This window comes from Carettochelys insculpta, chromosome 6, assembly GCF_033958435.1.
Source record: "Carettochelys insculpta isolate YL-2023 chromosome 6, ASM3395843v1, whole genome shotgun sequence".
NCBI classification, from domain to species: Eukaryota; Metazoa; Chordata; order Testudines; family Carettochelyidae; genus Carettochelys; species Carettochelys insculpta.
The window spans coordinates 88,514,961-88,528,900 of NC_134142.1; the positions used below are offsets into that span (position 1 = coordinate 88,514,961).

General features: G+C 44.0%; 1 protein-coding gene across 1 annotated transcript in view; it reads left to right on the plus strand.

The window, feature by feature from the left end:
• HSD17B12 (hydroxysteroid 17-beta dehydrogenase 12) overlaps positions 1–13,940 on the plus strand; it is a 166,846-nt gene that overhangs the window by 88,797 nt on the left and 64,109 nt on the right. The gene's annotated exons all lie outside the window — the stretch shown is intronic.

Consider the following 13,940-nt stretch of genomic DNA (forward strand, 5'->3'; position numbering starts at 1 on the left):
GAGGCTACGGCCCCGGGGGACGTCCATCATCCGGACGATCTCAAACAGTTTCAAGAGCTGTTTAAAAGGGTGGCCTTCACGCAAGGCATCCAGACAGCAGAGGTGCAAGAGAAGCACCATAAGCTCCTCAAAAATCTGAGACCTCCGGCCTCCTCCAAAATAGCAATACCGCTTGAAGAAGCAATCTTGGAGTCCGCCACTATGATACGGTACGGCAGACCCCCGCGACTATTCCGCCTGTCCACAAGAGAGCGGAAAAGAAATACTTCGTGCCGGCAAAGGGCATGGAGTTCCTGTTCAGCCACCCACAACCAAATTCCTTGGTGGTGGAGTCGTCGCAACAAAGATCAAAGACATCTCAATTCAAGACAGGGGGAACGGACAAAGATGCCAAGAAGCTAGAGCTATTCGGCAGAAAGGTCTACTCCTCCTCCACACTACTGTTGCGAATGGCAAATTATGCAGCGCATCTAGCGAACCACAATTTCGACAACTACACTAGGTTAACCTCCCTCATGGACTCGCTTCCAGAGGACAAGAAACCAGTGCTCAAGGCCATTGTGCAAGAAGGCTACGCGGCCTCGAGGATGGGAGTTCAGATCGCCCTGGATGTTGCGGACACAGCAGCACGCTCCACAGCTACAGCAGTGGTGATGTGAAGGGAGTCCTGGCTCCAGACTTCGGGTATACCGAGGGAGCTGCAGGCAAAGATCGTCTATCTTCCCTTCGACTCGCAGAAGCTGTTCGCTGAATCAACTGACTCGGTCCTTCATTCCAGTAAAGATTCAAGAGCCACACTTAGGACCCTGGGGATTTACACCCCTCCATACAGAAAGAAAAAGTACTACCCTCAACAAAGACGGTACCAGTACTAGCAACAGCATCCCCAGTACCACAGGGGTTACGAGCAAGGGCGACATCAACAGCACCAGCAGTACAGAACTCCCAGGCGACGTTCCCAACAGAGCCGTGCGTCCTCGGGGCAGGGCCAAAGGCCACAAGTTTGACACACAGATCCAGGGCTGCGCCATCACTACCATCGCACAAGGTCATCCGAAGCGGCTATTCCACCATCGCCTCCAACCATTCTACGACCAGTGACAAAGGATCACCACAGACAAATGGGTGCTGGAGATCATAGCCACGGGGTACGCCATCCCCTTCCAGTCGCTCCCGCCGCCACGACCTCCACCCAGGCCCCACCTCCAGGAGGCCTCCCATGTAGCGAGGCTCAAGCAGGAGGTAGACCGTCTCATGCTCACAGGGGCAGTGGAAAGAGTGCCGGAGCAACTGCAAGGGAAAGGGTTCTACTCGAGGTACTTCCTCACAGAGAAAAAGACAGGAGGCCCATCTTAGATCTTCGTGGCCTCAACCGGTACCTGCGCAAGCAACGCTTTCGGATGATCACAATAGCCTCCATCCTTACGGCACTAGACGATGGAGATTGGTTCGCAGCCCTCGACTTACAAGACGCGTATTTTCACATAACTATCCATCTGGCTCACCGACGATTCCTCCGGTTCATGGTAGGCAAAGAACATTTTCAATACAAGGTCCTACCGTTTGGCCTCTCCTCGGCCACCAGAGTCTTCACCAGGACCTTGGCAATGGTGTCAGCCTACCTGCACAGACAGGGGGTATTTATATTCCCGTATCTGGATGACTGCCTACTCAAAGGGGCCTCGGAGGAGGAGGTACTACGCATGATACGCGTCACAGCAGGCACGTTCTCTTCGTTCGGCCTGGTTATCAATCTGGCAAAATCAAAGATAGACTCCACACAGGACATAGAGTTCATAGGGGCACGCATAAATTCTATTACAGCGAGAGTGTATCTACCAGAGACTCGCTTTCGGGCCATCGGCTCCCTCATGCAAGTCATCACCTTCAGCCCTACGGTGCCGGTTCTGATGTGCTTACAGCTGCTGGGCCAGATGGCAGCGGCGACGTTTGTAGTACAGAATGCCAGGTTACACATGCGCAGCATGCAACACTGGCTGGCGAGCGTATACAAACCGGCAGCACACACCGTTCACAGGGTGGTGTTGCTCACAACACAGGTGCGCAAATCCCTGCAGTGGTGGGTAAACCCCAAGAACTTGCTAACAGGGGTACCCTTCCACCAACCACAAATATCGGTTTTTCTTACTACAGATGCCTCCCTCATAGGGTGGGGAGCACACATGGGCAAAGAGGTGACGCAAGGGCTGTGGTCCTCCATGGAGCAGTCACTGCACATAAATATACTGTAGCTCAGAGCAGTGTTCAATGCCTGCAGACACTTTCGAGACCATATAAAAGGCAAAGTAGTCGGGATCAGTACAGACAATACCTCCACCATGTTTTATATAAATCGGCAAGGAGGAGCTCGATCCCGTGCCTTATGTGCGGAAGCAGTCCGCTTATGGAACTGGTACATCGCCAACAATATAATCTTGAAAGCCTCATACTTACCAGGCGCTCACAATGTGAAGGCAGACCAGCCGAGCAGGCGTTTTGCACTCACGCACGAGTGGCAGATCCGTCCCGATCTGCTACGACCGATTTTTCACGCATGGGGTTTTCCCCAGATAGACCTGTTTGCCACTCAGCACAACAAGAAGTGCCCACGATTCTGCTCCAGGGCAGGACTGGGATGGGGGTCCCTGTGGGACGCGTTCGCGATTCCGTGGAGGGGCCCCCTGCTTTATGCTTTTCCTCCCACAGTGCTGATCCACAAAGTCTTGCAGAAAGCCAGGAGGGAAGGGGCCCGGATGATCCTGATAGTCCCAACGTGGGATCAACAGCAATGGTTCCCCCTACTCCTGCGCATGTCGGACCGTCCACCGATGCCTCTTCCCGTGGCGCCGGATCTGCTCACGCAAGCCCAGGGGTCCATAGTGCACCCGCAACCCCAAAGCCTGCGACTACAAGCGTGGTTAATCCATGGCTCAGCTCCCTAGAAAGCACATGCACAGAGGAAGTGCAGCAAGTCCTAGAAAGTAGCAGGAGGACTTCCACCAGGAAGACCTACAAGCAGAAATGGACTCGCTTCACGGCTTGGTGTTCTACCAAACAGCTGGCCCCCCTTTCGGTGCCTATACCTACAATACTAGAGTATTTACTGGACCTCAAGAGAGGAGGACTCTCGCTATCCTCGTTGAAGGTCCACCTTGCCGCCATTTCGGCGTTCAGACACGAGGAGGAAGGGCACACGGTGTTCGCCCATCCTATGGTTACCAGGTTCCTCAAAGGGTTGGTAAACCTATACCCCCCTCGGAAACCGATTCCACCTTCGTGGAACTTGGACCTGGTGCTTACCGCGCTAATGGGACCACCGTTCGAGCACTTGGCCACGGTCCCCCTCCGCCTCCTTACGATAAAGACGACCTTTCTTCTTGCAATTACGTCAGCTCGCAGGGTGAGCGAGCTTGCGGCAGTCATGGCAACGCCACCCTGCGCTGTTTTTTCCAAGGAGGCGGTAACCATACGGCTGCATCCAGCCTTTGTTCCCAAAGTTTCTTCTGAGTTTCACATTAACAAACCTATTGTTCTACCCTCGTTTTATCCAAAGCCTCATAACTCCAACGAAGAGGCGCGCCTACACCTCCTGGACGTGAGGAGGGCGCTAGCCTTTTACGTAGACAGGACCAAGTCCTTCCGGAAAACGGATAGACTCCTAGTCTCCCTCGCTCCCAAATCGAAAGGAGAAGGTCTCTCTTCGCAGAGAATCTCAAAGCACATCGTATGCTGCATAAAAATGTGCTACGAGCTCAAAAAGACTCCTTTATTGGCCACTCCCAGGGCTCATTCCACTAGGGCGGTGGCGGCATCAACAGCCTTTTTCAATGGCATTGCGTTAAAAGACATTTGCAGAGTGGCGACCTGGTCATCCTACGACACCTTCACCAAACATTACGCCCTTCACAGGGGATTCCAAGAGGATACCCGTCTCTCGACAGCGGTCCTCTCGGGGACAAGCTGCACATAATCCGATTACTCACCTCCTATCTTGGGTTACTGCTGGGTAGTTACCTATTGTGGAGCACCCACGGGGACACTCGAAGAAGAAAGAAAGTTTACTCACCGTAGTAACGGTGGTTCTTCGAGATGTGTCCCCGTGGGTGCTCCACTACCCGCCCATCCTCCCCGCTTCGGATCTGTGTTAGTGTTTTGCAGGGGCATCCGAGGCGGTTGGTCAAGGAACTGGCGGGGACCGGATCGCGCACATGGCCAGGAGCGCGCAAGGGAGCGGCGCACGCCGGCGCATGCGCGGTCCGGCAGAAACTGCTTGGAAGATCCGATCTGCAGCGCCGGGCAAGCCCGACACCTATTGTGGAGCACCCACGGGGACACATCTCGAAGAACCACCGTTACTACAGTGAGTAACCTGTCTTTCCTTTCCCCGCTGTTGGAGTAGCCAGCAAGAAAGGGACTGAGTGGGGTGCGGGCATTGAAGAGGAGATGCAGAAGGTGGTGGCCGCTATTCTGACCCAATGACTACTGGTTAGGGAAAAAAATTTCCAGCAACTGAGCATGCATGTGTGCGCGCACCTATATCGGAATGGATATAAACAACCCATCTCAAATAATACCAGTTACAGAAGTAACTATCTTTTTGTAAACCAACAGCAAATGGTAAATAACTAAGGTCTAAGTCACTCTGTACTGAGTTGGCTTGTATAAAAGCGTAAATATATAACTATAGTATTGTCCATTTTCACCTAATGTGCACTTCAACAAAAATATCTTAAGCTAAAATGATGCTTTCCATTTGCTGCCATGCACAATTGTTACATAGTGCTAGTAATAAAAGATTAACAGTGTATTGCTGTCAAATTCTAGCTCTGAAAAAAATGGTTTCCATATTGAAATTTACAGGAAAAATAGTTACTGTACTGTTGAGGGTAACTTAACAATTAAGATGTTCTAAAGGTGCACTTTTTTAGTACAATAGACATACTGCCTACTTTCTGATACAGTATAGTAAACAAATGTAAAATACAGGTATGTTGAATGGGGCCTGGGAAATGTGTTTTAGATCATTTCAAAAAGTAAAATAAACCTTTTTAATCATGGTGTAAGATCTGTTTTGTTTAAAGGACACTTTCCACTTGAATCTCATGATATTGATTAACTTTTTAAAATTGAGGTCAGTGGTTTTCAACCTTTTCAAACCGCTATACCTCTTTTAGGAGTTTGATTTGTTGTGCATGCCACAAGTTACACCTCACTATTTGCTTACATTTTCATTTGGTTACAATTTGCTTATTTTTTTCATTTGTACTGTATAATTTTAGAATAAACCAGTAGAGGAATATAAATATTGTACTAACATCTCAGCCTGTTGTAAAACTAGGCAAAAATCTAGATGAGTTGATGTATCCCTGAAAGACCTCTCTACTCCCCCAGTGGTACAGATAGCCCTTATTGAGAGCCACTGGACTACGTTTTAGTTATGTTTTTGTAATTTGGAAAAAAGGATATACTGCTTAAACAATAAGTATTTTCTCTTTTGTTTCTAAAGGCTTTTTCAGGTAAGGTTTTCCTTGGTATCTGATGCTTGAATTTCAAATTCAAATACACCAAGTATACTGAACGCCCCATTTTTTGTTAATCATAAATGTTACTTACAACAAGGGTAGGAGCCACATTTCCGTAGGATTTTTTCAAGTGAATGGTGTCCATTTTAATAAAAATAATAATTGCTTTAGAATTCTGATTTTAAATGCCTATACCGTTTTAAACAGTATAGCAAGCAGGCAACAGTACAAAAGGTAAGAAGAAATAATTAAAGGACATGGGATGTGATGTGCCCTTCCAGAGGTAATCAAACTAAAAATAGACATTAATTAGGATAGCGAAGCTATGTGGAAGTAGCAATATGATAGCTAAAACAGTCTTTGAGGGGCAGTTTAAATGATGTTGGGAAGAAGGGAAAGAGAAGAATTTGTCACTTTGTCCATCACAAACCACCAAGTGGTGGTAAGCTAGAAGCTGTTACCTTCCTGAAAAGGCTTATTGCAAAAGAGCTGAAGCATTTCCCTAAGCCACTTACGTGAGTATATGCAAATTTCTTTATGCAAAATTTTACATTTTTAAGTGGGTCTATATTTGAAGAAGTCACTACCACAAGAAGATTCATACTAGGTAAGTAGGCACATTTTATTGTCTCATTTGCAACATCCACAGGATTAAACGGGTATGGAAAGGGAAGGTGGTAGAATATTCTTAGCCTCTTAACTATAGACCATACATAGGGCAATTGAAATACCAGTGAGGCATGGCTCAGATTGTACAGATCTTTGTAATGATTCTTGTATGCTTTGATCATCTGAAATAACTGCGGTGATACTTTGCTTGAAGCATGATGATGACTTAATAGGCATTGGGATGAATAGAGGAAGTTCATATGTAGCATGGTTATTACAGGTTATTTGAACCCTGTCTGCCTGGGCAGACAGGCTTCATCAATTTATACTTCTTATTTTTACTTAGCTGTTGTAATTACAAAGACAAGCATTTTTAGTTTTTGGAATGCTTACAGTCTGGGGCATAGGAATTGGTTTCTTTTAAAATCTCTGAATACAAGGTATTGCATATGTTCATTGGTCTAGAATAGGGGTCAGAAACCTTTCCAGGGTGCAGTAACAAAATTGGCCTTTGGACATCTATGTGCAGTCTGAGCGCCGATGATACTTTTTAAAGTCACTAATAGTCCTGCTTTACAACCGCTTCATTAATAAATAAATTGATGTAAAGCTTTACCATTTAACTGTGGCTAGTGGCAGGAGGGAGTGTCCTGGCACGCATAAGTGGGGCTGGCATGTGCTGGGGGCAAGCAAACTGAGGGGAAGGAACTGGGCAGCCGTGGGGAAGCGGGACTTCCAAATACCGTTCTGGAATTAACTACCTCTGTGAAGGAAGGTCACAGCAATCGGCATGATAGGAAGACAAGGCAGAAATGGAAAGCTGGAGGGCTTGGTCCCCATCCCAGACAGTGGGCAGAGGCAGGGGCAGGTGGACTAATCCAGGATCAGCAACCTTTAACTCCAGAGTTGCATGCAGCTCTTTGAGGGGTCATTTGCAGCTCTGAGAGCTGCCGTTGCTGACTCCACATGCAGCTCCGGAGGCTGCTGTCACCACCACTTACACAAAAAACTAAATCCAGTTATGCGCTGTTGAGTGAACTGAATTTAATTTTGACAGGTATCACAGAGGTAGCAGTGTTAGTCTTTATCTTTGAGAACAACAAGAGAGTCCTGTGGCACCTTTATAGACAAAACAGATATTTTGGAGCATAAGCTTGCGTGGGCAAAGACCCGCTTCATCAGACCCACACAAGCTTATGCTCCAAAAATATCTGTTTTGTCTATAAGGTGCCACAGGACTTCTTGTTCTTGAATTTAATTCTGTTGTTCAAGCAGTGGCAGATGGAGCTGCTGAGCCATCAGTCTTGGCAGGGCAGGGAGCCCTGAAGAGAAAGCTGGCTGAGCAGGGAGGCACCCCATGTGAGGTTAAGTCGGTGTGGGGGGGAGGAGGTTGGGGCTCAGAGGGGTTAATCCTGGTGATTGGGAGTGGATTTGGGGGCTGAGGCAGGTACATCCTGGAGATATGGGCGTAACAACTTTTTAACAGGCACAAATCATTGTTTGTACTGTTTTTGAATTAGGAGTGCTAAAAAGCACGGTTTGATGCTATTTGTTAAGGATTGTCTCATTCACATGCATAGCGGTTTTTGAAGGATTGATTTTATAACTGAATTTGAAAAAATGGCTCTTCTCGCAATTTTGGTTACAGATGCCTGGACTAACCTCTGACCCCTGGTCTAGAATTTACTGGGAAATGCTGGCCTTCTTGGTGACCTGAGGCTTTAAAATCTAGTTTTCAAAAATATGTCAGTAACTAGCACCTAAATGTAATGGAATTTAGGGGCGGGGGTATCAGAGGCAAGTATAAAAAAAACATGTATAATTGGGGACAGAGGGAAACAGAAAGTGGTGAACCAGAGTTGTTCACAAACACATTTGTAACAACTCAGCTTCCCAGTTGGGCTCAAGGGCCTTGGATCTTGTGACTTAGAAATACACTTTAGTCCAACATGCTTATTTTAAAGTTGAGGAGATGTGAGAATTTAGTAGAAATTCAACTTCAACTCTTAAGAAATATTGGGCTAAATATCTATTTACACAATGTTGGAGAGAGCTTCTGAACTCCTTATGTACACTTCTGAATAATTGACACACTGTTCACCTTAATGCTAATGGTATGTATAAACTTGGAGCTAGAGATTCTGAATCCTAGCTGACGCAAGCATGCTGGCACTAGTACTCGGCAAGCTAGCACGCTCAAAATAGTAATGTAACATGGGCAGTGGAGTTCAGGCAGATTTGTACTTAAGGTGGCTAGTTTGTGCTGCTGCTCTCTGCTGCCCCGTCCAGCCCATTATGGTGTTATTTTTAGCATACTAGCTTCATGAGAACTGGCACATGTGTCTGTATGAGCTGGGAATCATTCCCCTAGCTCTATGGACATACTCTAAATCTATCTCACTTGTTAGGTCTGTGTTGAAAAAGAGCTGTCACTCTTGATGCAAACTGTCTCTAAAAAGTTATCTGTTTAGGTGATATGTCTAGCTAGTGCTGTATATATGGTAATACTGTGTATACAGGAGATTTCGCTGACATGAAAGGAAAGCTGAAATACTTTATGGTGCGCAGACAAAGTATATTTACCTTCTAAATTTAACATAGCAAGGTCTGTCTTAAATCTTAACCCAGGCATCTTGTTATATGTTATGTGCTGAAACTGGTACAATATGACATTCCTACCTGGACCCTTCTGTTGCAAAACAAGCACAGATTGAACTGTTCTATCAACTATAATTTATTTCAACTTGTGTTTATTCCTTAAGTTTCCAGTACTGCACTGTAGAGTTGTATGGGAAGCATCTGTAACTTGGTAGGCGTCTTGGTAGATAGGCTAGCATAACTGCTATTGAATGGACTAGCCACATTAATGTGTGTTAGTCTGCATCTTTGATTAGGGCAGTAGCATTAGTGTTGCTGTTCCACAGCTGGCATTAAGCCATGTGGGAGTATATTGCACCATAGCCAGACACTAGATGGTATCGCTTAATTAAAATACTTGGCTGTGTTTGTTTGTGTAGCTTCTTTAAAGCAATAAGTGGTCTACAGAACTGATTATTGATTTTAAAAAAGAAGTTTGAATCCCATTTTGTTATATTGAGATGGCAGATGTTTGGGATGTTTTTTCCATTTCCACTAAATCAGTTCTTGTACTAAGTGGTTCAGAAATTAATGTTTTGTGTGTAACTTTCATGGTTCAGACAATAAGCTGTCTGGTAGCCAGACTAGGGGACACAAACCTTAAAATGTTTCATAGCAGCGTTTCTAATGTAAAAAAAAAAAAAGGAAGTGCTTGCTCTTATGATTAGGATCAGGAAGTACTCTCAATTTATGTCCTAAGGTTAGTATGCTGTGACTGAGAGTCATTTGATGACTTGCTGCCTGGAGTGAAAGAAGTCCTGACAGCTAAATTTAAATTGTTAGGAAGAATTTTTTTGTGGGTTTTTTCCATTTCACTAGCTTTTTGGTGCCCCAGTTAAGGATTAGGTTTGTTTGGACACTGTACAAAAACAGTCTCTGCCCCCAGAGAGTTTACAGTCTAGGTTTAATATAGCACAGCAGATGAATGCAAGTGACGAATTAGAGGTGTGGAAAAAAGAGGATGGTAACACAATAGGAACATTTCTAGCTTTCTCTAATATGCTCTTACAGCCTTGAGCAGATCCAGGTAGATGACGAGCTCTTCAGGGTCTAGTGTCAGCTTGAGGATAGTGAGTTTTAGGCACTAAGGAACATTTTAGGAAAAGAAGATCTTATACCAAAGGGATGAAGTCCTTGACTGCTTCTGCCCCAGCATTTAGAAGTGGAACCAAACTTCTAACGTAAAAGATGGTCAGGGGTTTGGAGAGTGAATAAAAGTGCAAGTTGGAGATGTGGGGTTGGTAAAGAACCCATGCTGAAGAACCCATGGATTAGAGAGGTTGGCTAGGGGTATTTAAACAGGAAATTTTGTATCTGATTTAAAAAAAAAATAGGTCCAACTATAACCGCTCTAGAAAAGGGACAGACTGAGAGCAGCACATAGGTGCAATCTACAAAGGAGTATGTGGGGAAAATAGTTAAATGTACATAAACACCTTGTAAAACCACAAATATTTATGTTCCAGTGTAAAAAAAAAAAAAAAACTTACAAGCAGAAACAGGTGAATGAGCATGCCTAGCAGTAAAAGAAAACCCTGAAATAATATGCATACTAATGGTGAAATGACAAAATAATGGAATAATGTAGTAGAGGGGTGGGCAATCATTTTTTATGGGGAGCCACTCCAAGAATTTGGAAAGTGGTCAAAGGCCCCACTCTTCCATTTTTAATGGAGGAGATATGAGGTCTGTTATGGAGGTTGGGTGCAGAAGGGAGCTTGGGGTAAGGGATTGGTATGTAGGAAAGGCTATGGGATCTAGGAGGGAGTTTGGGTGAAGGAGGCAGTTGTGACGTGGGACAGCGGACGAAAGTGTTGGGCTGTGACCTAGGGCAGGAGGGGGTTGTGGCCTGGTGCAGGAAGGGAAGAGGGTTATGTAGGGTAGTGGGTCGGAGGGAGGGCCAGAGGCAGGCTCTGCAAGACTTATCTAGGTGACTCTTGGACAGCAGCCCTTTGTCTCCCCAGCAGGTTTCCTATCTGCCCAACCATGGCGCAGGGGTCATATGCGTCTGTGAATAGCTGTCAGCCTGAGGGGTGGTGGAGGGGTGCTTTGCACATTGCTTGTACTTTGGCCAGAAACCAGCCAGTGGGATTGTGCTGGGGTCAAAGGTGGTGCATGAAGCCTCTTTCTCTGCCCCCCAGGCTCACAACTGCTGAAAGAGAAACAGGGCCCTGAAGCTTTGTTGAGTGGTGTGCATGGGAGGTGGCAGTCGGGGAGCCTGCCTGAGGCTCCACTGTGTCCAGGGGCTGGGTTTAGTGGCTTGGTGGACTACATTTGGCCTGCAGGCTGGGTTTTGTCCAGCTCTGCTTCAGTGCCTGGATATAAACTGGACCTAAACTTTCACAATGTTTGTGTATATCCAAATAATATTCATGCGGAACTGGACGTTGGAAGATATGGCCCATGGTTTGGTGTGTTTTTTTTTAAATACTAACTGATACTACAGTTAGGCTTTTTTGGAGGTTATAGCGGTCTGTGGAAAAATATTGATCTACAAAGGAAATGTTTTTAGTTTTATCACTTTGATTGTAAATCCTAAAGTAGTTTGGACATAAATGTGGAATTCTAGGTTCAAAAATGGGAACAAGGGACCATAGCAAAAGTGATTCATTTAGTTTTTGGTATGGGTGGATCACAAATTTTCACCCTCATAGTGACATAGCTGTCTTGTTAGGGTAGACTGGTGGTAATTAGGAAAAATAGAACTCCTTTCTATTAATGCTAATGATTCAGCTCATATTTTAATACATGGTGTTTGCTCTCAGTGTGTACTCTTAATTTGCCAGTTGCTTTTGATAGCTAATCCTAGCAAAATGGGGGTAATATATTTTGTGCCACAGTGAATCGTGGCAAATGATGCCACTAGTCAATTTTTTGTGATCATCACTAATGGTTTAATCATCATGAAATTTAGCTGGGGTAGAGGGTCTTCTTACAGGTGAAGAACATGTGTTTAGGTAAGGCAATTGTTGGTATCTTGGTATAAGATTATATTAATATAGCATATCAAGAATGTCCAGAGAGCTAATGTTCTAAGGATACAAGTATTTTTATTTAAACATCCTCCCACCTCCACTGTGGGAAACAGCCTAGAAAGAGTCTTGAGGGATCGTGCTCAGTAGGTGTACCTGCAGACTTTGCTAGGCATGGGGTGGGTAGCAGGGAAGAGGCAAAGTGGGACATGTTCTCGGTTTGCATGATGACAGCTGAGAGATGAATACGGTTAAAGTTGTGAAGAAAGTAGAAGGAGCAAAAAGGCTGAACTTATTACAGAAGACAGTTAGGACCCAATAAAGAAATTTCAGGGTTGGTGATCGGGGTGTTTTTTGGAACTGGCTTTTCTGATAGCCTGGATGATTCAGCGATGTGGCAGGCGAAGCTACTATCATTAAAATGTGAGCTGACCAAATGTGTCTAAGGGATTGAATTCCTCTGGACTCCCGTGTGTGAAAGCAGTGGTATTTGAAATCTGGTCTACTATTCAAAACATCTGTTTGCTACAGGTGTTGGTGGGCTGATGATCTATAACTGGCTTACAGTGTATTAACTGATTCTCCTTTAATAAGATAGGATCAGAGAAGTTCCAAGATATATTTCAACACACATTTGTGTTGAGTTGGGTAGTGATGTGACCTTGAATGTACTTGTTGAATAGACATGTTTCAATACTAAAGCCATTTTTACTGCAGACATTAACTTCACTGTTTTTCATTTTATTGTTTCTTCTGGCTTGCCTTACTTCCGCCTTCACATTATTGGAGATGATACACCATTAGTTATAGCTGCATAATTTAATCATTTTGAATCCATGTATTTAAGAGCTTGCTAATTCTCATAGCTTTTCTATGCAATTTATCGTCAAAGTTTAACATTGGTGATATGGAACTTTGTAATTATCTCCATTCTGCATTAGATCTTAGCTTTTTTGCTTACATCTTTTGTCATTCGATATCGTTATATGCTTTTATAAACCTTATAAAAAAGAGGGGGAAAAACAACCCTTAAGTATTACTAAACAAAACGTAATGAAAAATACTTCGAGAAATACGAAAGGTAAGACAGGTATCTGACTTTTAAAAATAATGTGCATTTCATAGAGCCCCTTAATGGCAATGAAAATTGGAGAAAATACTGTAAAAGAATAAAGGCTGCATGTGTGCAGTAATGTCCTCATTTATTGCTTTATCTGCCCCATCCACCTGTCCTCAGTAATACATTGTTCCCACTAATTCAGTGTCCTGAAGGATTTCACATGTATATGGTTTTTTAACATTGGCACAGATATCTTCAGAGATGTCTTCAACTTCCCCATTCTCAGTAAAAAGATGTTGAACTTGATTTTCTTCTGACGCGATCAGAAGACTGCTGCTGCAGTAGGGGCTTAATGCTGTTTACGTCGTCATTTTACATAGCAACATCTCCCTGGGGATTTTTAAACAATGCAGCTGTTCATGAAAGATGAAGGAGGGGAATAGTTGTATTTGCTGTTAGGGTTATTGGAAAAAAGAAGCAGCAAGCAAATCATTGAGTGCAGTAGATTCATGATTCTGCATGAATGGACAACAGAGTCATGGGAGCTGCTATTTTTTCTTGAATGGAAGAGAGCATCATGGGAATCTTCTAATCTTTTTTTTTGTGAATGAGTCCTTTTCCATTTAAATTAGCACCATTTTTATGAATGATTTAAACAATTTTTCCACAATCTTTCCTTAAAATGTGCATAAATTGCTAAAGGAATACTAAAATAATGTTTGTTTTCACCTAATTTAAACGATTTTGGTCACTGCGTTTTGTTTTGCTGATCTCCAAGAAGTCATTCTGCTGATTTTAATTCTTAAATTTAGTTTAACTTGATGGAGAAAGAATTAGGGTACAGGGGCTTTTTTCCTTAAATATATTAAATATTTAATTGTATATCAAATTATAACTGTCATTTATTGCACCATACTGCAGGAGTGGAAATGATATTATGTCGAATGGTTGTGTTGACATTGTGTAACCAATAGTTGTATCTTTTTTCATTTTCCTTCTTTCTTCTGTGCACTCAATCCTGGGTTTGTTAAACATCAAAGTCAGGGGTAAGAGGATGGAGATGTACAGCAAAAGCAGTTTTACGCACATTTGACCTGCAGTGTCTTCTGAGCTAAATAGGCTTTTGCAAATGTTGGTGAG